This window comes from Salvelinus alpinus, chromosome 37 (genome assembly GCF_045679555.1).
Source record: "Salvelinus alpinus chromosome 37, SLU_Salpinus.1, whole genome shotgun sequence".
NCBI lineage: Eukaryota > Metazoa > Chordata > Actinopteri > Salmoniformes > Salmonidae > Salvelinus > Salvelinus alpinus.
This window is the reverse complement of record NC_092122.1, coordinates 4,334,552-4,341,298: the sequence shown is the minus strand read 5'-3', so window position 1 is coordinate 4,341,298 and position 6,747 is coordinate 4,334,552. Positions and strand designations below refer to the sequence as shown.

General features: G+C 40.4%; 1 long non-coding RNA gene across 4 annotated transcripts; it reads left to right on the top strand.

Moving 5' to 3' along the window:
* The first annotated feature begins 3,232 nt into the window (after nucleotides 1–3,232).
* LOC139566081 (uncharacterized) lies at nucleotides 3,233–6,634 on the top strand. Of its 4 annotated transcripts, XR_011673053.1 has the most exons (5): nucleotides 3,233–3,752; nucleotides 4,372–4,479; nucleotides 4,777–4,890; nucleotides 5,039–5,068; nucleotides 5,773–6,634. It is a non-coding gene; the product is annotated as an uncharacterized lncRNA (long non-coding RNA). The 4 variants fall into 4 exon arrangements; XR_011673052.1 differs by lacking the exon at nucleotides 5,039–5,068; XR_011673051.1 differs by having other exon boundaries at nucleotides 5,039–6,634.
* The last annotated feature ends 113 nt before the right edge of the window (nucleotides 6,635–6,747 follow it).

Here is a 6,747-nt window from a genome sequence, read left to right as displayed (position 1 = left end):
TGGAAACAGGTGAATTAACACTCCTCAGTTAGCAGGCGCAAGCAAACTAAAACCCACATGGTAACATAAACTAACTAGCAGAAATTGTTAACAAGTTAGAAATGATTTATAAACACTTTGCTGTAGGCTACTATTTACTAGTTAACAAAAAATAATGTATGTCCTATAAAATATATTCACCCCACCCAGTATTGTAATCAAAACGTACCAGAAAGCATGTAGTCCTTGGCTCAGACAGTGTAGTAGTGTGGGCTATAGCGTCTCATTAGTGTGCAAGATCTTGACAATCAGCTGTACATGTGATGGAAGAGTGCACTGCACATGTGATGGAAGAATGCACTGTGCATGCAGAGTGTTGCGATTCCATTGAATTGGGGACAGTTTAACCAAAATATGCCACAAGACCTATAATTGCCTTATGTGTATCCCACAAAAAAGGTTCACTGTTATAAGCTAACTTTTTAGATGATTTAAGCAAAATTCCCTAAATTCCAGGGCTTAACTTCCCATGGAAAATTTCCCGGAAAGTTTCTGACCCTTTGCAACCCTAGCGCCTAGTATATGTAGTCTCATTGAAATAGAGTAGGCTGCCTACATGGGCGGAGAATCAAGTGGCAGTTAACTTGAATATTAAATAACTTAAATATGATTAGACTGTAGTTTACTACAGTGTCTGTAAATAAATATTGTTAGATCAGGTACGAATGTGATCTCAAAATAGAGTAGGATATAGCCTATGCACGGGTGGAGAAGCACTGGTAGTTATCTTTCCAAGGAAATGTACTTCCATAATAGGCCTATGATTAGGCTATAGTTTATTACAACAGAATGAGTCACAACAAAACATGTTATAACCGTGTATGTGTGTGGTAGGCTAACTGACGTTATTTGTCACAGGGGAAGACTCCAGATGATGAGGCATATTTCCAAGAGAACATACTATTGCTTGCCTCTGACATCATTTCCTGTGTTTTGATTGATTGTGTGTTGTTGAGTTGGAGCTAGAAGAAAAATAGTAGTGTGATTGAATATCATGGGTGCCTGCTAAAACTAACGCAGGGGATTTCCTTAGGGAATAGAATATAATATTATCGTTGCCCATTTTGAAGGTGGCTAACTGAATTGCTCTATCCAGTCTCAGAGAGACTTTTATCAGTCATAGACTATACCTGCAATATAGTCACAACCTTTACCCACTACACCAAGCAGGTTGATATGGCCTGTACAGACAGGGAACAGACTGGCGAGCAGTTATATATGTATTCTTTTTGGAAAGGGATACATTTGATAGACATTAGGAATATTCCAACCCCACTAGATTGTACAATTGTGCCCTAATATCTGAATAACTATCAATTTAGAAGAATAGATTAAATAGAAGTATTGTTGCTTTGTTTTTCTAAATAAACGTAATAACTGCTATCACTGGGTTGATGTGTCACTATTTGGAGTTTCTCACATGTAGTTAAAAAACTCTGTCATTCCAACAAACCAATTCGGTTTCAATTTCGACCCGTAATTGACGGATGCTATTTGCCAGATTTTTTACCTATTTTTTTCTTCTGGCCTCCATTGAATTATCCACTCCAATAATTTTTGAACGGATTATGTTAGAGACATGATGTTTGGGCCATTGGTTTTCTTAGAGGAGTATCTACCCAATTGACAATACATTTTAGCCGTTGATCAAAATATGCGTTTTTGATTAGACACCCTACAATTTATGACATTTGGGACAAAACATTTTGTATCTAAAATAATTATAATTTGGTGGGTGCTTATATTTGTCCAATTTCACACATGTAGGCTACAAGTGTGTATTATAAGCGTATTGGAAATATGTTTTTGTTTTTTTGCATATCCCAAGTGCTTTGCTCAAGGGCACCTTGGGGATTCAAACTAGCAACCTTTCAGTTACTGGCCCAAAGCTCTAACCGCTATGCTACCTGCCACCTTTGATGTAATTTGTCAAACTGAGAAAACTCAGTCACAGGACAAAAGGGCATGCCTTGGCATGTTGTCTTCCCATTTTTAGGCATCAAAGTTATGCCCTTTACCACTACACGAGTGTTGCTGCTCTCGAGAGGCTGGTTTTAATGTTTTTGCAATGAAAATTCTCATTCTCCATTCCTGTTAGGGCTGACTGTGCATTGCATTCTTCCAGGAAAGTATATGTTCATAAACTGTTTTTAAATTGCATAGGAGAACTTAATCATCAATATTGTCACATTTGTGTAACGGAGGACGTTGCAGCTATACACTCACTTCCTGTTGTGGTTTGTTTGTTTATTTTTGTTTAGGGAGATGGCGAACAGCAATGCCAAGCTGTGTGTGTCTGTTTTGGGTTCATTGGGGAGATGAGCTGGAGGAGGAGGGAGCTTCAATCCTGGGGACCTGGAGACTGACGGAGAGGAAGGTATAAGGCCGACTCGGCCGCCATACCTGGGTTGTATTCATTAGGCACCAAATGGAAGAAAGGGGACTGAAAATGGGAGGGACTACCTGAACTTATCTAATAAGAATCAATCGTTTTTATTTTACGTCTCGAAACGTTTTCATATGATGTGCCTTAAATGAATATGACCCTGAACTCCTGTTTTTTTTTTACTAATCCCTTACCCTCTTCTATCTCTGCCTTTCAGATGCTATATAGAGACTGGTGGGGCTGCTGCTGAGAAGAGTGGGAGACAAACTCAATGAGGAGGTAAAGTATGGCAGGAAATATCAGTTTCTGTAGGTAGATCCAGTGTGATTGTGTAGTTCTGTCTCTGCCCACTTGGTGTCACTCTACACACAGATAATGGTAATCTATCTGCAAGACTGGAGTTGTGTTTAATATTATTTTATTTTACCAGGCAAGTCAGTTAAGAACAAATTCTTATTTTCAATGACGGCCTAGGAACAGTGGGTTGACTGCCTTGTTCAGGGGCAGAATGACAGATTTTTACCTTGTCAGTTTGGGGATTCGATCTTGCAACCTTTCAGTTACTAGTCCAACTACTAGTCCTTCTCTAACCACTAGGCTATACTAACCGCACTAACTGTACTATTTGTGGCGTCAATTGAGAAAATAGTATGCTTATTGGTCATAGTATGGATATAGTTCCCGGATGTTGTACTAAATGTGCCAAAATATGAAGTATACACATGAGGACACTATTTACAGGACACTATTTAGGGCCCAAAATGCAGTTCTTCCGGAAATGGGCGTGGCTCACAGTGTTTTCAGATTTGAAGAACATGGGGCAAAATATGCAGCCGAAGTACAAATAATTATGACAAATGTTAAGAAATTGTTGAGCAATGTAATAAAGTAATTACTTTTCAAATAAGTTACCTTACATGTTATGTTGGCTGACAATTTGTTAGCTACGCTGTCCTTACGAACCACATAGCATATCATTACAGCATGTACCGGTATGTTATTTGGCTACTTATACAAACTTGCCAGTATATTAACTATAGGCTAACTACCCGTGTCATAGGTTTATTGACTTGATTATTCCCGTCATTCTTTGTTTAGCTAAATGTTATAGTCGTTGTGCGTTCTCAATGGATATTCGGGTGCTTTCGTAAATTCGCTCTGGCTATCTACTCCGATTTCGCCTGAGTGTACGCGCGCTCAACACCGGTTGAATATGGCGTGTGTCAGTAAACGTCGGGGGAAAAAGCGTTATTAAATTGTTGCAAGCAGCACATTCAGTCACCAACGCTCTGGATAACATGAAATCTGCCTAACCAGCTGTGCTTGGGTGAGTCAAATGGTCAGAGTGGTCTCATTTGTTTATGGAAGTAGCTAGCAAGCTAGCCAACGTTAGCTTGGGTGCCTGACTGCTGTTGTAAGGTCAGAACGCTCAAATCAACCCTACTCCTCGGCCCGAGCGTCCAGTGTGCGCTCCGTGAGCGAAACGCTCTGAATTTACGAGCCTACGCTGGCACTCCAGATTGAATTTAAGAACCCACCCGAAGTTGTAAAATGTCTAACTAGTAATTTGTTACGCTAACTAGCTAGCAAGAGGTTGCATAGCAACAGCATCAACTTCCCGTAGACAGGCGAATAGCTAATATGCTCAACTGAAAGGATACTGTTACTTTACAGTATACTAAAACGAACTATAGTATATACTCATATATAGTATGTAGTATATACTCATTAAGTATGTAGTATACAGTATGTTAGTATGGTATTCTAAAACAGCTTGGGTTTTAGTGATGGCATGTTTATAGTGGTTGTTGCCCTGTCCTTCCCTCACAAAGAGAAACATGGAAGAGATGGTGGTGCATTCATTTTTCATCACACAGGCATTCACCCAGAAAATACTTGTTGGGATGGGGTGTAAACTTTACTGTCCTTTATCCTGTCCCTGACAGGTCCTGAAGGACGCCTCACTGTCCTCAGAGCTGTTTGGCTTCTATGAGAGGACCATCTCTACCAGCACTCATGGGTCACCCAAGGCCCAAATCGCCCTGACATGTTAGGTAATCATGACAGTTACATAAGAACGTTTTTTTCCCAAACCCATTTTCAAACACTAATGGGCAGTTTCCCAGACATATATTTAAACCTAGTCCTCGACTAAAAAGCATGCTCAAGAATCCCAATTGAAAGTGTTTTTACTCCAGGAATACGCTTAATCTGAGTCTTGGAAACTGTCCCTGTAAGTGCTTTACATTGTATGCGGCTAAATCACCCATTGGAGTACCTCAAACATGTATACCCATTGGCACAAAGCAGCCATTTTGTGTCAAAAGTCTCAGCCCTCTCTGCTCCACCAGGTGACCAGTCGCCTGTACGTGGTGGACAGCCTCCCTATGAGCCGGGTGCTGGGCTTCGGAGCCAAATACCTGCAGGATCACTTCTCTTCCTGGGCCAGACAGCAGGGTGGATATGTACGTACAAACAGAGATATATATTGCCTATAGTACTGGAGGTCCACCTTCTTGTTCCTATCAATGATCTACAGCTGACAAAAATGTCAATACTATTTTGTGAGATGTTGAGCAATGATCAATACAGTTTTAATTTCTCTCTCAACAGGAGGAAGCTTTTGTGAATGATGATGAGGAGGTAGTAGACTGAGCAAGAGGGATTTTCCCCATTCTATACCCCCATTGTCTTCTTCCCGATTATCCACTCTTTTCCCAAAGTATGCACTTGCGCATTTTCTGTCATGGATCAGAATTTGATTGGTGTAATTATTGGCTAAAGGAAGTTCCCACCATTGTTAAATCTATGACGGGAGGGAAAGGGTGGATAATTGGGATCTAGCTCTCTAACCCCTAGAGAAGTTTCAACTCAGGGTAATGTATTGCTATTATTGCATGCCCAATTAAACATTGATTTTGCACAAAGAAACATGTACATAGACATATAGATGACTGTCTTCCAGAGCCATAGGATATGAGGGAAACTGTTCATCTCAAGCCCCAGTCCATCTTTTGAATTATAAACGTATATGATATAAGAATGTATATGAAAGTACAGTATTCAGGTGTTTTTGTTACAACATTTTAATTGGGACTATAGGAATGTAAAACATAGACATCTGTTGAATGAAACATATTTACTTGTATTATTTTACATTATATTTAGTTATTTACTTTTTTATTGTAAGAATGATGATGAGACTGCGTACAATTGATCTAGCCTTGTCACACCGTGATCTGTTTCACCTGTCCTTGTGCTTGTCTCCTCCCCCCTCCAGGTGTCGCCCATCTTCCATATTATCACCTGTGTATTTATACCTGTGTTCTCTGTCTTGTTTGTTCAAGCTTACCAGTGGTTTTCCTGTCAGCGCCTATTGTTTCCAAGCCTTGCGATTCCTCCTGGTTTTGACCGATCCCTGACCCTGCACCACCTCTGGATTGCTGAACCCTGCCTGACCCTGAGTCTGCCTGCCGTCCTGTACCGTCGCCTAACCCTTGATTTTCGACCCCTTCCTGCCTTGACCTGTCTTTGCATGCCCCTGTTTGCTACAGTAAACAGGGTTACTTCGACAGTCTGCATCTGGGTCTTACCTTGATTCTTGATAAGCCTATACTGTCAGATCCAAATAATGTTTACATAAAGCAACATTACCAAAGATGTCAACATTCCAGACCTCCAGGACATGTCCTCAGTTGATCCAGAGATAGAACCACTATATGGTTAAATCATGACTGGACCAAAGACTGGGGCAGCTACTGTAGCCTACATATACTGTGTGGAAGTGCTTCTATTCTGAGTGGTATATGGTCAAACGGTAATTCTGTGTGCTGAGTCTATGCATTGGAATGTCTGCCTTATTTGTTTAATAAGAACAATTAAACAAATTCCATGTTATGATTATAGTGTTCAATGTTAACACTGATTTAGACAGCTTTGTGACTGATTTGTTATTAATTTATTGAATAAAAATAGATATACTGGGCTCCTGAGTGGTGCAGAGGTCTAAGGCACTGCATCTCAGTTCAGTGCTAGAGGCGTCACTACAGACCCTGGTTTCAAATCCAGGCTGTTTCACAACCGGCCGTGATTGGGAGTCCGCACAATTGGCCCAGCGTCATCCGGGTCTGGCCGGTGTAGGCCGTCATTGTAAATAAGAATTTGTCCTTAACTGACTTGCCTAGTTAAGTAAAAAAATACTGAAAAGACTCCTAACATTGTGTGAAATTATTTATGACCAAAATGGTAATTATATTGAAATGCAATCTCAAGATCATCATGCACAACATACCTGTACAGGTATGTCACTCATGGACGGGGGA